Below are 23,335 nucleotides of genomic sequence, written 5' to 3'. Positions count from 1 at the left end.
TATATATTTTGGTCCTCAGTGAGCACATGCCGGCTGCTACCAGAATTGCCTTTTTCATCCCCCTTTGTTTCTCCAATTTGCCATCTCGACTTGATAATATCCATGTATGTTTCACTCATTATTCTGCAGCTTGAATGTGTATCAAAATTTGGCTTGTGTAGAAACAAACCAAACCAAATGGCCATTTTACTATGTATGTACAAAATGTCAAGAAAGTTAATGACTAATTTTTCTACCCAGCCTAGGAAAAAGATACACAACACTTTAGAACATGGAAGTCCACTTCCAAAGCAGTAATATCCTACTGAAAGCAGCACTGGGCAGCTGCCAAGAGGTTTTGTTGATAGCAAGACCAGTCCTCCCCAAGATGGTTGAGAGTGATGACGACTTCGTTTGGCTTTAAGGAAATTCATCCAGGTGTGAGCTGGGGAGAGAGTGCTAGAAAAGAATGAGCGGCCCTTCTAGAGTTGGGGTCCTTGTTTCGTAACGGACTGGTGCTTATGCTTTAACCTTTGGGCCACCAGGCTACAGATGGCATTACCCAGAAACCAAACCCAGATCAGAGGGAGAATGAACTAGAACCCTTCCCCAGGAGCAACCTTCTGCTGATCTGGCCCAAGTGGCAAGATCCACAGCAGGACAAAGGAACTTTTGAAAGGGACTTGAAAAGAGTTCAGTTACTCTGCGGTTAACCCATCAAAGATGTCTTCCTGTAACCCGGAGGACGGCAGGCCTCGACATGTGCTGGCCATTTGGGAAACAGATTCATATGGAGTAGATCAAACATTTCAGGAGAGCCCCTGGCCTTGAAAATATAAAGCCTTATGAAAATCATTAAGCAATTCATTGATATTTATTTGCCTACACTGCACTTCAGCAAAGCAGGCAGGGAGATGAGAATGAGAACCATTGACCCAATTTCAGAGGCCCCAGTTCAGGAAAGAAGGATTCCCTTACATGCCTGATTTTTAAGAGCCTTTTAAAAAGACATCCTACCACACAGCTGGCATAGGAAAGCTGTCTTGGCTCCCTTTAACTGTGTATTAGGTTAACAACCACCTCAAGCTTCTTAGAAACCTAGAAATCCCCAGGCAGCTAGAGGAATTCCGCAGGGCTAAGAAAAACCTTGCAATCTCAGAGCTTTAAGCAGAAAAATATTTCCAAACATCCAAATATTTCTCACTCTGTGGCACTTTGTGTAACCTGCTCCCAGCCTCATAAAACATGGTGGCTCCACGGCATGCCCAGTAATCTGTTCTGCCCAGTGAGCCAAAACTCTCCCATGGCCCAGGTCCAGTGGACCTGGGAATGAACAAGGAGCAAGTTCATATTTTTGCTTTGGGAGTCACCAGGTACACACGTTCCTTCCAAACCAAAATAACCCAACTGTCGGATGCAGGAGACTTGGCTTGCTTTAAAGCTTAAGGTAGGGGTCCTTGAAGACTCATGGGCCTCCTAGCCTCCACTTCCCTTTTCCACATAAGCGAAGTTCCTATCAGTGGAGAAGGGCTCATCAGAATGTCACGAGCCTTACACTACAGGCTTTCAAACCTAGCCACGGGGGAGGCCAAATGCGGAGTCTCTGAGGCTCCTAGAAGTTGAGCTCAGCTCCTCCCAGAACATTACAGAGGTTGAAGATCTGTCCTCAGATACTCAACACATATGATCTAAAATTCATTAAGTTCCAAAAGTGAAAAAAAAAATCTAAAAGATCCAGCCTTGGTTCATCTACAAAGCTCATACCCAACGAATGTTTGTTGACTGATAAATCTATTAGCTGATGAATACAAGAAAAACAGTTTGTTTTGTACCACAAGGCAGTTGAAGTTGCTAGAGAGAGACATTTGTCCCATTTGTCATCAAAAAAGTTTTAGAAATGAATTACCTAACCCTACCTGTGTTTGAAAAACAACTCTCCTCAAAAGCCTTCCCTATAGTCTCCCCTTTGGCATTTTTGGGGAAACATCTGTCACTTGGCTTTGAACTGTTCATTAAATTTTTGTCATCTCTTCCACCTCATGGTTCCCAAAGGGAAAAATCCTGTCTAATATTTGTTTACTTAAATTTGGGAGATAACTCCCTCAAGGTCCACATAGATTCTTACTCAAAGCACATACTCGATAACTGTGTGTTGACTGATCAATTTGTTCATTGATAGATATTAAAAATACAGTCTGGTTTATGCTATATGGCAGCTGAAGTTGCAGTACACAAAAAACATTGTCCTTCGCACCATTTTGTAGCCCATATGTGCAAGAAATATCATTTTAGAAGATCTTTTCTGTGGTTTCAAGTTAGCTTTGGACATCAATATTTAAGAGAAAATAATGTGTTTTATGCAGTTCAATAAGATAACACATGTATAAATATTATCACCACAGATATCGCAACACTGCAGGCATTATCTGTTGATTGAAAGGGATGTTGGTTAATTTCTGATAGGCCCATGACAGTCATTTCTGTAGTAGATAGAGGAGTCTTAGTTATGACAGATCCTTTGTAGATAAAGTAGTTGGGTTTTCAAAGTACAAGATCTATTTTTCTATGCTTTCTGTATTAAGGAAGGAAGGAAAGAAAGAAGGGAGAGAAGAAGGGAAAGGAGGAGAAGAAGGAAGAAAAAAGGAAGGAAGGAAGGAAGAAGAAAGAAAGAAGAGATGAAAGAAAGAGATAAAAGGCGAAGAAAGAAAAACACAAAGAACCTTTGTTAAAGTATCCACATACATAACAACCACCTGTTAACTACTGACATATTTGTACACACAGCAAGTCTATCAATGTAAGAAAGTAAAAAAAAAAGAATTCCAACCTTAGAAATATAACTTGAGGATTTTCCCTCATAAAACTTGATCGGTGACCACTTTACCCAACTCCATTTTACTTTCAGAAGGAGCCTGAGGAAAGCTCCTTTGGGAGCCAACCTAAACTGGAGGACTTCTGAGCAGCACTCTGCTTATCAGTGCTTCAGAGGGAGGTGTCCTTCCACAAGAAGCCTGGGAGGTGACTATTTTAAGAAGCTTGAGCTTCTCATAGTAGGGACAAAAGCCTCTGTCATGGCATGTACTGACTCCTCGTATCTGACTCTGCAAACACCCTCTCATTTGTCGCTCTGTCGAGGCTGGGACTGTCTTTTGTTTTGCAGAGGGCTGGTGTGTGGAGGGGCTTAATACTCACTGTATTAGTTGCATAAATGAATTTTCATATCAGCCCTATAAAATAACAGTGTAATGCATTCACTGGAAGGGGAAATTGAAATGGGAAGTAACTTACCCAGCTCTTGGTGGAGTGCGCACTTGTGCCGCTCTTTGCCTAGCATCTGTGCTGAGCTGCCCTGAGAGGAGGCAACCGTTTACCTCGTTACCGCCCCCCCCCCCACCCTTAAAGCCAGTGGGCGACTTTCAGGGATATCACTTCCTTTTGCTGATAGGTGAAAAGAAGTCTCAATCCCTTGAAGATTCGCCAGAAAGAAAGCTAAACTATCAAAGCCTATGTAATAGCATTTCCTGTGATCCTTTTTTTTTTTTTTTTAAATCAGGAAATGGTTGGTTAGGCCCTCATAAAGTCAGCTCAAAGCTCTACCTCTTCCGCCTGTATTAAGACTTCCTCAACTTGGAAAGTTGCTCCATGCCAAGGACTGTGCCAGCCAAATTCATAAGCTGCCAAGCCCACCACCTCTTTCTTAAAGGAGCCGAGGCCTTTTGTTCTCCAGAACTTTATGGCGCACGTAAGCAAAAGCCAGGCATTTTCAAACAATGTTATACCACAGTTTCCATAAAATATTTTAGAAACCTTGCCATATATCTGGTTAAGTATTTAACACAATACAAGTGTTCAGTAGTAAGAGTCACATGAATACACTGCTTAAAGGTCAAAAATGTCTAAAGAGGTAGTAGTTACTTAAAGATCAAAAAATTCTAAGGAGGTCAACAAATATTAATCAGAGACTACCGAAAACTTATTACCCATGATTTCTTCATTAAGTAACTGCTATATTAACATACAGAGCAGCCCACAGTGATAACAAGAGCTCAAATCCAAAAATGGGTCTTAGTAAAATTCACTACAATAGGATTCTACCTGTGCAATACTTTCACAATGTAGAAAGAAAAATAGTGTCAGTGATTATTAGTCCATATTGATAATTTCTACTGAATCTACCCATTGACAAACAGTATATATCAATGAAAAAAATGAGAGAAAAAAATGGTAGGCTAATTGCTTTATGGACTTGTATCATTGACTCTTCTATATTGTTAGACTCGCAGTCGAGATGATAATATTCTCTGGGAAGCCGCCATTCATTTCAACTGAGTATGATATTGTATGTAAGCCACACGACACAGTGTTTAACACCTGGGCTTGGTGACTCGTTTCAGCTGTCCATGGCAGTAGTTGATAAAACGAGGCTACCCCAAGATGAGGAAGCATTGTATTAATAACATAACTGGTCATGCCCGGCTGTTTGGGGTACTTCCCCCGGTGTGACCATGCTTACCATCAGCGGAATTCATACTGGATCAATGTTAGGGATGGATTTATTTCCATGTCAAACACAATAAAACACCAATTGCCTAATAGGTCCTCAACGAAATCTCACCCATCCTGCAAGTTTCACCCTGAGCGCCACCTCCTCTGTTACATCTCTGACTACTTCTCCAAGCAAATGTTTTCACTCTTTCTTGAATACCTCCTAAACTTGGCTTCTACCTCTCTGAGGATACTTGCCCTGCTCTTCGCGTTAAGTTGCTGTCTCTTTGCCTTATCTCCTATTGGATTTGAAACCCCTTAAGAGAGGGGATCAGTCTTACCTTCATATTTCCTATAAGCAGAGCAGAGGGTGTTGGACTTAAAAGTTCAATAAAAATGTGTTGAGTTGTAGTGAATTGTGACCCACTCTGGCTGCCAGGCCCTCAGCCAACTTGAGTGAAGAACACAATAGGGTCTTGTATTCCCTGCTGTGCACACCCACAAACATATACTAAACACCTGGAAACATGGGGACTCTTAGTTGCTTGGCAAATACTCTCCCTCCCAGGGTGTCCTCCCTTTTGAAAAGGCTCTTCTGACAGCCGGCCTGCTGCTGAATTGATGGGGCCCTCCCCGGGATGGCCCATTACTGCAGCACATGGCCAAGTTCACTGTGCCAGGAGCCAAGCAAAGAGAAGGGTCCAAGTAGGAGAGTGTCAATGCCAAGAATGTGCTCTCAGACTCATAACTGAGAGGGAAGCAGGGCGCATGGCAAGGGAGAAAATGATGTTGAATTTGCACCAAAGCCTCCTCCCCCTCCTGTCCTCTCTTCCTTCTCATTCCTCTCATTTTCCTCCCCTGCATCTTGTCCTCCTCTGTCACTTGGTCCTGAGGAGCTCAGGGAATTCAACCCCAATCCCCAGGGAGAGGTCTCTGCTCCAGGGAGGTCAGGGCCCTCTCCCACCTCCTCTGTGAGATGCTCTCACAGACACCGCAGCTGTGGGGTTTGCTGCTTGGTATTACACACAGGTTGCACTGACCCATTTCCAGGAACTTTAGTGGAAAGTCGATTCCCCCCAAACTCTCAAGACATTTTCCAGATCCTGAAGGGGTTATTATCAACATTGTTATTATTATTTACAAAGTCCATATCATATTTTTTTAAAAAGTTTTCTTAAAGGAACAAGATAGCCCTGGCTTGCGTAGCTCAGTGGATTGAGCATGGGCTGCGAACCAAAGTGTCGCAGGTTCGATTCCCAGTCAGGGTATATGCCTGGGTTGCAGGCCATGACCGCCAGCAACTGCACATTGATGTTTCTCTCTCTCTCTGTCTCCCTCCCTTCCCTCTCTGAAAATAAATAAATAAAATCTTTCAAAGAAAAAGAACAAAAAAATAAAATAAAGGAACAAGATAGAGCAGACATAAGCGTGCAGCGTCCAGAATGCATCTCCAGACTCTGCTTCCTTCACAAGAAAGGCAAAACCAGTTGGAGTCTGGTTGGGCAGCGAGGCAGGAGGGCTCAGGCTTCTTCTTGAAGCCCAGGCAGAGTTACCAGATTTAGTGAATAAAAATACAGGACGCTCGGTTTGATGTGAATTTCAGATAAAAAAACAAATCACATTTTAGTATAAGTACATCCCAAATATTGCATGGAACATACTTATACTGAAACAATATGCATCGTTTATCTGAAATCCAAACTGAACTGGTTATCCTGTATTTTATCAGGCACCCTCAGCCCAGGGAGAGTCAAGACAGCAAAGAGATTTTCACAACAAAGCGTCTTTCAAAGCCCTGGCTGAATGGCTTTGGGAGACATTTCAGTTCAGGCCCTGCATTTTCCCTGGAGTGTGAGCTCAGTGTCATAGAAAAACAATTGGGAGAATGAACATTCAGTGAGCATTCCGCCCCTTCTTTGCCCTCAGCAGCCTGTGGCAAACTGCTCCCCTCAACCAGCTGGGGAGGAAAAAAGCTTCTCTTTGAAGATGGCTTTCCCCTCCCCTTTTCCAGATTGGATTGTTTCTTGGATTTGCTGGAGAACTGCTTTTGCTAATTGCTTACAGACTGCAGTCCAACCAGGCCTGCCAACTGTGGAGGTGGCGTGGAGGGGCTGAGAGGTAAAGAGTAAGGGGTGCGCAGTCAGGCAGACCCTTTTTGAACTCTGGCGCGGCCACTGTCTGCCAATGGCACACCGGGCAAGTTCCTTACCCTCTCTGGACCCCAGTGAGGGTGACATGAAATTGGAGCATGTACAGTGCTTGCCACAGTGCCTGGCACATAGTAGGTGCTCCTTTAATGTTAGCCATTGTTATTATTGTTGTATCTCTTTGGTGTGTCCCATGTGATGGTGACACCTGGAATAGAGTCCTCTCAAGCCTGAGGCTTGGAAATGCCGGAACATGGATTCTAGAAGGCCGTTAAGCCCTTGTATACCAGAAGGGTTAACTTGATTAAACTTGACCCCACCACTTTCCCAAAGGGCCCTGCCCCATTCAGTCTTGCAGCAGCCCAAAGACTGACCACCTCAGAAGTCAGTGATCAGATCACCAAATGGACGTGCATTACATCAACACAAAAATGTATCGGGAGTCAGAAATCTACTTTAAGGAGTAGAATAAGATGGAGAAAAGAAAAAGGAGAGGAAAGGAGGAAGAGTGAGCCAGCAGGAAAGGAAGAGAGAGGGAGGAAAGTACAGAGAGAGACTTCAGGGTTTGGTTTTATTGTTGAAAGCCACCCCTCTGTGTACGTGGGTATGGTGGTCATCTGCCCTGGGCAGCTACAGTCGCCATCTTTCCCTCAGACCTTCTTTGGTGGTTCAGGCTCAGTCAAGGCACAGGTGACCTGGCCTGTAACAAGCAGATTACCATAACCCCCAGCCACAGAGCTGGGCACGTGACTCAGCTAATCAATCTCTCGGAGAGCTAGGGCCCCGGCCTGAATGATTAAGAGAAGTGTCAACTTTTCCCTCCTAGCCTTTGAAAATTAGAGGAAGTGACAGTCTAAAATCTCTGCAGACATCTGACAACCATGGCGATCCAGTTGAAGAACTTACACCTTACAAATGTGAAGTCTGCGGAAGAACCAAATCAGTATAGAAGGAACCCAGCCACTGAGAGAGTGAGGGGGTAAAAGTCCTGTCTTGTCCTTCAAGCTCCTGTGTCCATCCCTGAGCTGCTCACAGATGGGTCCAAATACAGCCTATTTATTGTTCAATTCTGTTTGAGACCAGCTTTCTGTTCCTTGCAAACACTGCTACAGCCAGTCTGCTGGCTCCTACTCCATTTCCATCTGCCCAGTGCTTCATTGTGGAATCTTCCCATTTGCAACTACTAAGGTTCATCTCAACCCGCTTGTTTGCCAGTTGTCAAGGATTTCAGCCTTAAGCCCCTCCAAACCTTGACGCTGCCTGTCCCGAGAGGTATCACCCTAGAGTAACAGACAGAAGGGCAAAATTGCCATTGCCAAGTTGCTATACCAGGGAGTGTCTCGCACCATGCTAAGAATTTTATTCCACTAAATCCTCTAGCAACCTCCTGTTACTGATAATACAGATGAGGCAACTGAGGCTCAGAGGGTATATTAGGTGTCAACACGGTTGTTTTTCCAGGGGCTTCTCTCCTTGGCTCGTGGGTAGCCATCTTCCTTCAGTGTCTTTACACGGTCTTTGTTCTGTGTCTGCGTCCTAATCAAGAACACCAGTCTCATTGAACTAGAGCCCATCCACATGACCACATTTTACCTTTATTACAACTTTAAAAGCCCTATCTCCAAATAGCCACATTCCAAGATACTGAGCATTAGGATATCAACATATGAATTTTGGGGTGGAGGGCAGATGTAATTCAGCTTACAACAGAATGGTTAGGTGACTTAGCCCAGATCCTACAACCGGATACATTGAGGAGAGAGTCATGCTCAGATCCCTGTGTCTCTAAAAATCCGTCATTCTTTAAATTTCATGCCTCCCCATTTTCTCAGCCCAGCCAGGCTGCCCGTTCATCCCACTATGGCTTGTTGTGATGAGCAGCATGAAGTGCAAACACAAATTCCTGCCCTCCAGTGCATGATCCAGCAGGGACAAGCGAGGCAGGTAACAACTAGTAAGCGTTCAATAAATGCTAAGTCCCTTCTCTTCATTCTAACAAGGCTTATAGTAACATCTGAGAAGTGGGTTAAGCAAGTTATAAAGAAAACTGCATGGTTACAAAGGAGGGTGAGACTGGCAATCAGTGATGAGGGGGCAGCAGGTGGAAAAAAAGAGATAGGATCAGAAAAGGCTTCAGGGAGGAGATGAGAGTTGAGAAATAAAAAATAATTTATTGGAGCACATGGGAATTAAACTGTAAGAATGTGAATCCTAGCTCTACCACCTATTGGTCATGTGATCTTGGACAAAGTACTTCACCTCAACTTCTTCATCTTGAAAATGGGGGTAAAAATATTTGTATGGGCCTCACAGAGTCCTCGTGAGGAATCAATGGAATAATCCCAGTAAGTGTTAGAACGGTGCTGGCACGTAACAGCAGCTTAATAAACGCTACCTGTTATAGGTAGGGTTTTTCATAAATAGAAAAATAAATTTAGAACTGAAAAGAATAAATAATTAAAGTTATAATGAAGCTGACCTTAAAGGTATAAATGATGAATTTGGACTTGGCTTTTCCTAGGCAAGGAGCTGTGGAAGACTTTTGAACAGGAGCTATGATACTGTTACTAGTAAATATATGCTGTGAAAAGACTGCTCTCACAAACTTGTGTAAAATGGACTGGAGCCTGGAAAGGATATGACTGAAAGGCTGGGGGGGCAGGGGGCTGTTAGAAGAAAACAGATAAAAAGTAATATGAGCTTGAAGTGGGAAGCAAAGGGCATACTACAGGGTGAGGGAAAGGGGAGAGGAGGAACTGCAGAGATCAGATATACAAACTTGGCTGCCCGTTTGCTATCTATAGTCAGGAAGAAGAAAAAGCCACAGTTGTAAGACTAAATTATTGGTTGTTGCCTGTAGCAGACCTTGGTTTTTCCCCACATTCCCCATCACCCCTCCTCCCTCCAATTTTGTTTAATGTTTGCCCACTGCTTCAAAGAAAATGGACGCAGTTACCCTCAGCTCTGGAGGTGAGTTGGGGGAATATTGATTTGTCCAAGACACCCAGGTCACTCTGTTTTCCTGCCAGAGATCGGAATAAGCATGAGCATGTGGCAAAATTTGGGGCAAAAAGAGCAAAAAAAAAACCCCTCCAAATGTCCATCAACTGCTGAATGAATAAACAAAATGTGGTATATCCATACAATGGAGTATTATTCAACAATAAAAATGATGAAGTACTAATTCATGGCATAATATGGATAAGCCTCAAAACATTATGCTAAGTGAAAGAAGCCAGACACAAAAGACCACATATCGTGTAAGTCTATTTACATAAAATGTTCAGAAACCACAAATCCATTAAAACAAAGTAAATGAGTGGTTGTCAGAAAGTAAATTAGAGGGGAATGAATGCAGGGTTTCTTTGGGGGCAGTGAAAATGTTTAAAAATTGATTGTGGTGACTGATGGCTGCACAATTCTGTGAATGTACCAAAACCCAATAAATTGTATACTTTAGATAGATGAATTATTGTCCATAGTATGCATAGGCTAGCTCAATAAAGCTGTTATTAAATTTTCTTTAAGAAACAAAGGGAAGATTGTTAGGGAGACTTCTGGAAAAGGTGTCTTCACTCTTAAAAACAAAAGCAAAAAGAGCTGGCACCTCTTTCGGAGGCTGCTGTTTCGGAATTTGGTCACTGGAGTTGTTACTGAAACCCACCTTCTCGGACCAGGAACCTGCGGGAGCAGGCCAGGGCGGAGAGAAGCACCTAGACTTCTCATTACTTAAGATCATAAACTTCCTCATTTTCTAGGCCAGTTGAGCTGGGGTATTCTGTCACCTGTAGTCACAATGTTCTAACTGATACAATTCCATTAACAAAACTTTTGGGGTCAGGAGAAGGGTTGCTTTTTCAGAGAGACTATGAGTTTGCATTAATTTACATGTTGCACGTGTATTCTAACCAAAAGTTAAGTGTAGTCTGGGATCTAGAGAAAGGGGTGAAAGGGTTGATCAAAGAGTTACATGTCAGACCTGAAGGCTGAAGCCCGAGAAAGAGCCCAGAGAGAGAGCGGAGAGCACTGAGCTGCCTGAACTCCCACACTGAGCAGGAGGGAAAGGAAGAGAAGTCAGGGAACGCAGCTGAGCAAGGGTGCGTGGAAGAGGACGTGGAGTGATTAGAAAGCGCTGCAAATGTTGTCATATAAACAAAGAAGGGCATTCCGGAAGACAGGGATTAAAGTTTGGGTCAAATTTTACAAAAACACCAAGGAGGTAATAACAGAGAAAATATGGTCAGAGAGACAAGAAGGAAGTCATTGTAGAAATATTGGATTTTTTTTTAAAAAAAGGAATTTCAGTGAACTGATGGTGATCAAGGCCGAATTTCAGAAGATGTGGGCTGGACAGACAGTGAGTCAATGCTGAGGAAGCAGAGGCGGCAGTTTAGGAACCTCTGTGCAGAAGTTTGGTTGCTGTGAAAAGCATTACTATGCTCACCAATGTCTGGTTCTGCTCTCCATACCGGCATGTGGAAGATGGTACTTCTCAGTGTCCTTGCACTTGAGAGGAGTCAGGCTCTGGTTTTTTTAGTGAAATGTGAAGTGAAGCAGTAAAAAGCCCATGCCTGATTTTCCACCACTCTCTGCAGCAGTGGTCATGGAGAAGAACTTGTCACCTAGATGACAAAAACAAAGATTGAAGCCCCTTATCGCTGAGTCCCTGTCTAAGAGGACAACTATTCTCAAAGAGGTCCACCTGGTCTTCTGCGGCCATGGCGTGAAGAAGAAATACTTTCTTGTCAAGCCACTGACATGTAGGGGTTGTATGTTCTCATAACCTTGTCTTATTCCTGCTAGTAGACAGTGAACTAGGAAAGTAGCAAACAAGAAGAGCAAAGCCAAAGAAAATATGTTTTGGGTTTGTTTTGCATTTTCATAATTTTAGGACTAATGAGACCCCAGGATGCTTGTTAGGAAAATGGAAGGAGTCGGTAGAAAGGGAGAACCTGAAGATGAGAAAGCAGTGTCCTAAAGAAAGCAGAAAACAGGCCATGCACAAGCTCAGAGGTGGGTCTCTGTCCTCCTGAGGCAGGTCAAAAATCTAGACCCAGGATGAACTCCTGACAGTTTGGGTTGGAGATGGAAGTTGAGAGAGCCTACCCTCATCAGACTATACATTTCACTCCTGAGACAGGAAAGCAGAGGTTGGAATTTAGAATCTTTGGAGTAGAGCAATTTCGAAGGATGACGAGTGTCTGTGACTGAAATAACCCTGAGTGCAATGATCACCTTTGTGTATCAGCTCCTGGCAGCTGCCCATGAAGGATGACTGGCAAGGACTGCTACAGACTGCATTTCATTCTTTTGGTCTAAATTTTGTAGACATTTCTTAACCAGATTTATTATTTTTTAAAAGGTAAATTCAGTCATGTCCAGAAAGGGTTAAAACCGGCTTTTCTAAGTTCTTGCCCAGTCCTCCACCCCCACTGTTTCCCCAGGCCCTTTAATGAAATTAGTTATTCCACTGACAGGCCAGTCCGGTCCCCTCACAGAACAACACATGCTGTGCTGTCTCTGGGAGCGCACTCATGATGAACTCGGAGCCGCGCATCTGCTGCAGAGAAGGAACTCTTGTTCCCAAATGGCTGACATTAGCTGAAGATGCCGTGTTCATCTCTACCGTGGTATATTTGTAGTAGATGGGCAACTGAAAATGGATTTAGTAACTTTGTCTATATCTCATTACAATATACCCCCCGCTATTGTTCTTTTCATCAGCTCGATGTTATTCTAAGACTCAGTTTCTGCAGAGTGAATATTTGTATTAAAACTAGTGTCCATCCTCACTTATCCCCAACCATATTTGTTTCTAAGGATCTGTTTTTACAATGTTGCCATACCAAGTTATTTTGCTTTAAAGTGGTTGGTGAACATTTTGTATAAAGGCCCAGATGGTAAATATTTTAAATTTTGAGAGACATACAATCTCTGTTGCAACTACTCAATTCTGTCATTGTAGCACCAAAGATAGCCAGAGATAATAGCTAAATGTATGAGCACGGTTGTGTTCCAATAAAACTTTATTTATAAAAATAGACAGTGAGTTGGATTTAGCCCATGGGCTGTACTTTGCAACCCTGGATTAAAGTAGGGATTAGTAAAAAGACTTCAGGTGAACTGAGAGATAAAAATCAGTATCTTTTCATGTCATCTCCTAGAAGGAAAAAAATAACTAAACCATTTTGTTCAACATTTTAATTTTTTTTGCAGGCAACAGTATATTTTCCTCCTTCTAATATATTGTATCTTAAGTTTTGAGATTCTTCTCCCACAAAAAGTTGAGGAGAATGGTAGAATTTAATTCAGAAAAGAGGGTTATGAGACTAAAAACTGGAGGTGAAAGTATCACTTACCTGCAAACACAGTATCGTTAGAAATTGATTACCCAACCATTGAGATGATTATAAGAGATGTGCAGTAAAAACAAATTTGCTAACCTTCACTTCAGAGATCAAAGGTTAAATTCATACCCTGTAGGATGGTTCTGTTAACTCACTCCCAAGCTGCCTGGTGACATATTTTCGAAAAATATTTCTCTCCAACTTTATCAAGTGTTCTTTGTGTTCTGAAAACATGATTTGAAGTCCCAGCTGGAGCTGAAACCACATGAGCCTTAGATAACTGAAATTCTTCTTCAACTATCTCCAGAGGCATATGGTTAGCTGGGATAGATGTCAGTTGTAAGGGTTAATACCTCAGAGTCTAGTGTTTATCAGATTCTGAAATTAACATCTTACACTGGCTAACCGAGAATTGTGTGAACCTCGAGTAGATAAAGAGCTAAAATTGTCCATTTCGATGTCCTTGATCGGGCTGAAGAAACATGTCTTAAGTTGTAATATTCATCAATGATGAACTGTTCCCAAGGACTTTGCGTCTAAGCAATGGCCAAAGCAGAACCCCAGCACTTTAAAAATGAGAAAAACTTTGTGTACAAATTAGTCCAACCAAAAAACATTTTTAAAAAGCAAAGCAAATTTTCCATCTCTTTAATTGTAAACTCATACAAAACTTTTCAATAGCAATAATGGTTCACAAAATTCATTTCATGACAAAGTTTTGTTAGTCTATAACAAGATAAAAGAAAATTAAAATGCTGGTATAAGTGCATTTTCTTTAAAGGACCTTCTCTTGGTCTCTCTATTTTTATGTTAGATGATCAAATGTAATTCATTTTAATTAATAATTAGTTAGTAAAATGATGTTAGCAGCCTTCTCTTGTCTCAGTTGTTTTAAACTGCCATTTTTATGGACCGAGTTGTGCAGCCCTGCACCCCATATATTGAACACCTACCCCCAGTGTCATGGTGTTTAGAGATGTTATTTGGGTGATAATGAGAGTTAAATGACATCGTGAGGGTGGGACCCTTGTGATGGATCAGTGGCTTTATAAGAAGAAGATGGGTGAGATTACTCTCTCTCTCCACCCTGAAGACACAGAAAGGTGGCCCTCTGTAAGCCCAGAAGAAGACCTTTACCAGGAATTAAATCAGTCGGTACCTTGATCTTCAACCCTCCAGCCTCCACAACTGTGAGAAATAAATGTCTATTGTCTGAGCCCCCCGGTCTACGGTATTTAGTTATGTCAGCCCATTTAATAAGCTGGGAACTGAGAAGATAGAAGAGTGTTACTGAAACTTTAATTAATAATATTGCCTGGCTCAATAAAGAGTACCAAATCTGGATTTACTTCTGTACGAACTTCAGAGGGTATGTCATGGCCGGCTGACCCCCAGGAACATGGAATGTAAAAACTAAGCTGAATAATGTTTTCTCTTTTGGGGACATGTGTGTACACTCAGGAAGAGGTGTCATTGACATAGTGGGAGGCAAGTATTAGGATACCTGATTTGTTGGGTGAAGAAACTGAGAATTGATTTTTCTAACTGTGAAAGAGTTAAAAATTAAACCCAAATGTCCCCAAAGATGGCCTTTCACTCATATACCACATACTTCCTATTGTAGCATAAAGCAAACCAATGACAGTTTAGTAATTGAAAGTTCCAGTAAAATATCTATCACATATCCAAGACTTGGTTTCTTTATCTATAAGTGGGGATAATAATATACCCAATCTCATGGGGGTGGTTGGGAACTAGAGATAATACATGGAAAACACTAGTTTCATGTTCAGTAAATGTTTTGTGTTACTATTGCATTATATGTTTAAAAAAGACCCTTCTCAAAAGGCTGATTTTAGTTATGAAATTACCTTCCCAAATGTTGAAGCTAAAATAGAAAATAAAATTGCCTAGATCATTTATCAGTAAAGCCATTCAAGTGGTTGGAAGCCTTCCACCTGAGACTTTGCATGTGGAGGGTGGGGAAGTAATAATCACAAAGGATGATTTTTTTAAATGGTAGACTTTTCTATTGAGAGTTAGGGAGATAGATAGGACCTTGACCTCCAAATCTTCTCCTGCTAGCATGCTACCACCAATGAGGGCCAGATAAGAACACCTGGAAAAGGAAGACTTGATTACCCTCTGAAGTTTGGCCCCAATCTTCTCAACGGTGAGGCTCAGACCTGTGTACCTATGACAATTTATTTTGCCTGGAATAAAGAGACCTAAATGGGCCACCTCTCCTTAAATATCACCCAAGCAGGAGATAGCCTGATGTTAATGGTTTAAGCCACGCAGACCACTGAGAGAGAAGCAATGCAGAATGTAGCCAAGAGGCCCAGGGCTCCCAGGTAGGAATCAAGAATTTAGCTTTTTTTTCCCTTAGTACATGAAAACTCCACTAAGTTCACCATGACTGCAAAACTCTTCCTTCTTGGGGATGAGTGAGCAATGAGTTGGGGCAAAGGAGAATCCTAAATTTCCTTTAAAGTATATGTATTTTACTTTGGTATGAGGGTAGGAGGCAGCACAGACCTGTGTGAAAACTGTTGAAAGCAAACACCCTTCCAGGGAAAAAAAAAGACATTGACATATGCATAAAATGTTGCTTGTAACTTTGGGGAGTAAACAGATCTCCTCTAGCCCATCCATGAAATCTTATTAACAACATTTGCCTTATTGCTATTTTAAACAAATAAGCATTGAACACTGAGTATGAGGCACTGTATCAGGCACTTTTAGATGTATGTGTCCTGAGATCTCAGAACATTCTTTCCTTCCAGATACTGTTGTCTCCATTTTACAGTTAGGAAACTGAAGCTAAGAAATGTTGAATGACCTGCCCAGTTCGAGGTTGCAGTAGTAGCTCTGTCATTTACTACCTGCGTGACCTTGAGTCAGAGCAGTTGCTCTTATGCTCATACTTAGTTTTCTACTCTATAAAATCAGATTAAAGAACAGTCATGTGCCACTTAATGTTGAGGATACATTTTTTCATTGTTGTGTGGACACCACAGAGTGCACTTACACAAACCTGGATGGTGTAGCCTCCTAATGTATTGTACATGCTAGGCTTTATATGACTGCATAGTAGGTCTGTGTACAATGGCATCACCACGAACATGTGAGTAATACTTTGCATATGACATTATGAGGCTATGATGTCCCTAGGCAATTAGAATGATCAGCTCCATTATAAAACCTTATGGGAACACCATTATGTACGTGGTTGGTCATTGACTGAAACATTGTTACATGGCGCGTGACTATAGTACGTATTGCTGATTGCTGTGGGTACCAAATTGTACGTACTGACCTAGATTGTTGTGTGGCTTAAATGAGATCATGCAGTAAAATATTTTGTACAAATTCTGAAGCATGTTAAATATACAATAAACAGTCACATTAAAAAAAAAAAAACCTTGCCTGAGTATTGAAATGAACCACCAGCCCACATGTCAGCTACAGAAAGCTGCATGACAAAAGCCCCTTTGGATATAAGGAACAAAATCCACTCAAAGTAGCTCAAGGGAGATTATTTAATCAATAATTTACCCCATAATTAGAGTGCTTACACTCTCCCAAGACTTGGTGACATCTTATAGCGTTGCAGGGCCAGAAGTCCAGCCAGACCTCATGAACTAGCACTGGACTCTTGGGTTTGGAAAACAACCCCTCTATTTTTCAGGACCTGCATGGTCTTTCTCATACCTTCTCATGCCTTCACTACTCTTTTTGTATGTACTTCATTTTTCTCCTTGCACATTTTCTCTGAGTGCTCATTGTGGACATGGCCCAGTGTAGTTCTTAGACCCAATCTTCGTGTTCTCCCCACTCCTCCCGTGTATACACCCACTGAGTCCTCCTCTCAGCGATTTAACACATCTAAAGGAGGGTTCTGGTTGGCTTCGCCAGCCTATGGGGTCATAAGGGTCAGATCATCTTAGTCAGCTGGAGCCGTAGTGGGGGCTCTCAAGTGTGCAAGCATGTGACTCGGGCCCACTCATTTCAGGTCACGGTGGGGGCGATTTGGAAAACAGGTTTATTATATGCCCTGGTCCCCAGGAGGAAGGAGGGATGAATTGATAATGGTTCCTTGCAAATTTATCCCCACCATGGAAAAGAAAACTAAAAGTAATTTCTACTCTGAAGGTACACATTCCTGTGTTGTTTCTTTTAAAGGGCAATATACAAACTCTTGGTTTTACATTATGTCTAAGTCTTTAGGGAAACATGTCCAGCAGTAGTTTGTGCCTATTTTATACTTGTTTTATTTTATTTGGCAGCAAAATAAAGATCACGTTTCAAATAAAAACCCAGTTCTGACCCTTACATGTTTCATTAAGTATTATATGCTGTTTTTGTCCTCAGGTTCCACAGTCACGCCCAGGCATGATTTGCAGGCTCCTTTTGTGGCAATATTCTTCCCTATTTCTATATTTATGATTTCTTATAACCACAAAGTAACATTTGACATAGGGGTTGGAGGATATGAGGAAGATAAAAGTATCTTATCAATTCATTGTTTATATTAATGAATTAATAAAATTACTTTTGTAAATGCTGCTAAAAACAAACAAACAAACAAACAAACTACAGGGAAACCTAAAAGTGAACTACATTTCTGGATGGACAGCAAGAGCAATGAGTGGGTGAGACTGTGGAGGTGGGAGGCTGAGCCAGGCTGTGCCCCTCACAAGCTGTGTGTCCTTAGGCAAAGTCACATAAGCTTTCTCGGACTTAGCCTCCCTCATTAGTCAGATGGGAGGGTGATCCTGCCTTCAACGTCATATGGGAGGGTGCTACTGCCTTCAACTTAAGCTCACAAATTTTTCTGAGGACACGAGATTAAAATAATGTGCTCTAACAAAAATACTTTCATGATTTGTAAATATGCTTTAAAAAATGGAAGACCAGTTAAAAAATAAGAATTTCCCAAGCTCAGAAAACTGAGTGGCGCTTCTGCCCTTGCCACGTGCCTCCCATCAGCAGTTTCTGGTGGCTTTAGAGGCAGGCGGATCCAGACCCTTTGTACTAACTCCGCCCTGTGCAGTTCCCCACCATCTCACGGACAGATCCCAGACATTTGTCTCCCTCATGGTTCTTGCATCAGTCCCTTCAAACAGGATGCTCACCTCTGATGGTCCTTTAAGAACTAAATCAGTCCATATACATTAGCACCTGTTGTTCATCTGACATTGTGCTAGGCTGCAACTTTATAAGAATAAAAATAATAAAAATATACCATGCGATCTTATCCATGTGATCTTATCAGTGCTTACACCAATGATCTCATTTGATGTGCACGACAAACCTTTGAAGTGTGAAGTATTATTATTTGCCTATTTAATAAACAAAGAACTGAGGCAGGAGAGGTTAAGTAACTTGTCAGGTGTTAAACAGACTGTTAGCTGTGGAATCAGGCTGTGAATCCAAAAGATCACTAGAACCTCCTTCCTGACCCAAAGGGGTTTATAATCCACCAGGAGGTTGTATTTCACAGTCCGCTAAACACAGCGTAGAATGACACAGCCAACCCTAGTGCTGTGGGCTAAGGAAACTCAGATCTGGGCTTATTTGATCCTCTTTTGATTAGGAGGGCTTCAGAAAGAAGTGAACAGCTGAGCTGAATCTTAGGCAGAGAGCCAAGCTGACCAGACCTCCCTTGTCGCCACTTATGTGGACTCACCCATCCAGGATTTTAGATGTGATTCCTGCCATAGTTTTCAGTAGCCACATCAACCTGGGTGTCAGTGAACTGAAGGGGGTGGGGTGGGGAAAAACCTCAGCTGAGCGGTCAAATGCTTAGTGCTTGATGCACTACAAACTACTCATCATCCAGCTTTCCATCTAGCATTCACTTGCTTCAGGCAACTCCTAAAACCCAAGACCCTGAAGATCATCTAGATCAATGATAGCAAAAGATTGCATTTCATGTGCCAACTCCAGTCCACTGAGGGTTGCTGCTGAACACTGTGTTTAGAATGGTCCTTTTTTCAAACCCTTGCCTTAGGACACCTTTTCACTGGTTCTAGAGAGAGAAGAAGGGAGAGAGAGAAACATCCAAGCAAGACAGAAGTGCTGATGGGTCGCCTCCCATTGGTGCCCAGACTGGGGATCAAACCCACAACCAGGTACATGCCCTGACTGGGAATTGAAGCTCCAACCAACCGAGCCACATGGGCCACAGTGGGTTTAGAAGGATCTTGAGGTTGTCAGGGATGAAAGGAGAAAGTGCCTCAGTTGATCAGTGATGTATGACATGGGCCCAGGAGTAGATCATGGCATACCTGCAACATGTATACCAGGCCACATCTAATCCAACATGTTCATTTTACAGAGGAGGAAACAGGACCCTTAAAGGCTGAATGCCTCAAAACCACTTAGCAAGTTAGAGGCAGAGTTACCTGGCTTCTAGTGCACTTCCCCACCAGCTCAACTCCTGTCGAGCAGTAATTGGTACTCACAGATCAGCAGCAAAACCCAGCAAGCCAATAGGATTATGCTTAGTACAGTATCTGTGTTAAGTGTATTTCATTTAAATTCCTTGAAAACTGATGATCTGTGTAATGTAACTCTATTCATCAGAATATCTGATTATTCCGATCATTCCTGACTTGGCTGGATAATAGCCAATAATCATCCCCCAGACAAGCAGCAATTCATTCTAGACAAAAGGAAAGAAGACAGGTCAAGGTCTCCCTTCTTTTTCTAAAGACCCCGTGATAAACATTTATGTAGTTTTACTGTTTGCCAGTCTGACCTGAGATGTCAGTAAAACCTGACAAAATAAAATGCAGTTGAAGGAATGATGGCTCTCTAAAGATCAAGTTCAGCTAAGTTAAACCTTAGCGACCAGATTTCATCATCTTTAAACATTCCTGAAGTATGAGCTAATCAAGGAGTGAGCCCTGAGGGACCAGTAGGAATGCACAGGTAGAGAGGAAGAGAGGAGGGCGTATCTAGCAGGGGAACTGCATTTACAATGGTTTGGTGCTGAAAAGGAATGTAGCCCCTTAGTGGGGAGAAAGGTCAGCCTGGTTTGAGCATGGAGTCTTGGGAGCAATTGAGAAGCACATGCACGTGGTGAAAAGAGCCGGGACTTTGCAGTCAGATGGACTTCCAACTCAGTCCTGCCTCTGTCACTTCACCAGCTGCAGGGTCTGAACACCATATGCAACTTCTCTGCATCTCAGTTTCTTCATCATGTACCCTACAATATGGTATAAAAAATTGACTGAGATAATTATGTCAAACGCTTGTATACAGTGCCTGGAATTTAATTGGTGCTTGACAAATGGTCAAGTAATTCATTAAGATGCAGGCTTATTACTTTTTGAAGGGAAAGCAATACTGGGCCAGGAATAAGAAGCTTTGAGTTCTGGTACAAACCAACACCAGGACCTTGTAGTCTCTGTCTTAGACATAGTTAACACTAAATAAATATTGGCAGAATGAATGAAGAAGAAAATTCAAGAATGATTTTACATACTCCTTGGGCCCCAGTTTTCTCATCTACCTAAGGAAGACTGATTTTTTGGACCCCTTTTAACAATAATGTTCTTTTGATCTCTGTAGTTCTCACAGATGCTCAACTCCACCACCGGTTGGGCCCTGTCCTGGCCATGAGACTGAAGTCACAGGAAAGTTCATACAATGCAGCATTTGACCTCAGTAGTCCCTGGGCTTAATCACACCTGAAGATTTAACCCTAACCCCCCAGAGATCCCATAATGTTCCACTCCTTGAAGCTGACCAAAAACAAAGGAAAGCAGATTTTAAAACAAGAGATAGTCAAGGGTGAAAATGAGGCCCCAAATTGCATCCCAGCCTCTGCTCGTTCTTAGGAACTGTTGTCACCAGTACTGTTCACTTCCTGGACTTTCAGCCTCCTCATCTGTGAATCAGGGACAATGAAGTGGAGGCTTTTGCACTTGGCCACCGTGAAAGTCAGGATGCCCCACCCACCGTTGACTCTGATCTGCCGCATTCAGGTAGGGCACCAGCTTGTTCAGTGAGAAGGCAATGGCAAGCTGGGTTTGCTGAACCATCAGGGAACCAGCTGGGCTCGGGGACTGCACACTTTCCCTGGCTTCCTGTGTGCTGGTGGAGATCCCCTTGAGGTGTGGGTTCAGACCCAGAAGGGGGCAAAGGCCTTCAGAGGCAGGGAGACAACAAACTTCACAAGATGAGAGTTCAAAAGGAAATAGCACAAGCTGGAAGTAATTGATGTGTCTTTAGTGCTTTAAATATGCCTGCTTTTGTTTATTTTTTTTAACTCAACAAGTCGTAAGCACTGAATGGTAAATCAGATTGCTGTTTTCCACCAATTTTCATACTCCAGTTTAAGAGGAGCTTTCACATGGCTTTAAAGATAAAACTTCAGACGCCTCTGCTCTGTGCCCAGGAGTCAGGGAAAGCAACCATCTGACAGGGAGAAAGAAGCAGCAAAGGCTGTCTCATCAGCCCGCCCTGAAAATGAGGTTGGAAACAGGAAGTACAATGAGGTAGGAACCAGGCAGATAAATTTGCTGGAAGCTGATAAAAGGAGGAGCCATGAGACCAGGGAAGTCAAGGGGCCAGTTTGTTATCAACATAGTATCAGCAGGAAATCATCACAGGTTTCCAAGCAGAGGAATGGACAGTAAGAATATTCTGCTGATGAAAGAGGTTTCTAGTACCTCTTCTTGCTACAGATTAAAACAAGAGGCAGAGAGAGCACACTGACCAACTAGTAGATCAAACTCAGATTTGGAAATGGAAAGGATGGGGTTATGTTGTCATTTTTCTAACCTATGTTTTACTCAAATAACAAGAATGTCTGTAGTGCTATAATATCATTTAGTTTTGTATTCATTTACTCTATAAATAATTACAAAATATTTACTATATGATCATCCCTCTGAGAGATACAAGAGAGAAAGAAATTGATAGTCTCATCAACAGACGTGTATAAAAATGTGCCCAAAAGAAAAAGGGGAAAAGGACACAATTGTCCAAGGAGCAGGGCAGATACTATATGATACAGTCAATCTGTTGAAAGAGAATTCTTCAAGAGCTGGAATAGTTTGGGAGGGACAAGTGGACAAGGATCAGGAGCTGCTGCAAATGGAACATTCAGGCAAGGGGAAGAGACTGGCGAAGATTTAGTGGGAGGCACAAGCAGAGTGTCTGAAGGACACTGGTCTGAGTTAGAGGTATTCAAACGCTCTCCTGGAAACGAAGGGGAGTCCTTGCTGAATTTCAGGACAAGCGTTCACCACTTTAAATGGTAATTTAAGAAGATGGCTCTGGCAGCCATGTTCAGAGAGGGTCAGAGATGGGACAGTTGAGGAGGAAGAGGTCAGGAGAGGCTACACCAGCAATCCAGAGGCAGAAATGGGACTGAGAACCTGGGTGGGACATAGCCTATCTTAACAGTTGGTTCCCACTCACCTTTTCCAACATCCCAGGGCCCAGGCAGCTGTCCAAGCTATCCAAAGAGTGAATTGGACACCCATGTTCTGAATCCCTGCTCATGGCAGGAAATGAATACTTCTGGTGGCTAAGAGAAGCCTGGAGAATAGAACAAAACCCCGGGAAAGTGTGCTTCCCATCTGCAGCCCACATCCCCGGCAGGCCGCCCACCATTTGGAAAAGATCATCTGAGGCCTGGCCCTCTATTATTCATTTCTCTCAGAAATGTCTGAGATCCCACGACTCCTCTCTAATCCCATTTGCCATACATAGCTTATACTTTGACGGGCACAGGGCTGGTCTCTTTGACCAGCATCTGCTTCCGGGTAGAGGAGGTGCTGCGGGCTGGCCATGGGTGGCCAGGGCACCCTTTCGGGGGGGTCAGTTACCTAGGAGCCCAGCTCTCTGGCACAAATTGTATGGCAGGAAATCAAAAAATAGGGTATCTTTATTTTTTCTTCTCTTTTTATTTTATCATTCGAATGCAATAAGAGTTTTCTTCTAACATTAATCTGAATTAAATTTCTGAGTTGGAAAAATCACAAAAATTTTACTTAATCTCTGAGTATTCTTCTCCCAGAGCTGCTCCACAGCTTGGGTTTCTCTTTCTACCTGAAGCCCTCTATTTTATTTTGTGGATTACCTATAACTACTGTAATTTGCTGTGTATAATGTGCACTTTTTTTGGACAAAATTTGTAAGGGAAAAACAAGGATGCACAATATACATGGATATAATGATTACATACCATGGGTATGAAAATGGGTATGATAATTCCATGTATAATGCACACAAAAATGCTGGTGTGCATTATACACAGCAAAATGCAGTGATTCTATTATCCAGGAATGGGTACCAGGATTCTCCGCTCTGAAATGAAGGTTTCTTGACTTTTTATATCCAATAACACTCACAGAA

This window comes from Phyllostomus hastatus, unplaced genomic scaffold (genome assembly GCF_019186645.2).
Source record: "Phyllostomus hastatus isolate PE091 unplaced genomic scaffold, TTU_PhHast_1.1 phas_scaffold_1066, whole genome shotgun sequence".
Lineage (NCBI taxonomy): Eukaryota > Metazoa > Chordata > Mammalia > Chiroptera > Phyllostomidae > Phyllostomus > Phyllostomus hastatus.
This window is presented reverse-complemented; position numbering follows the sequence as displayed.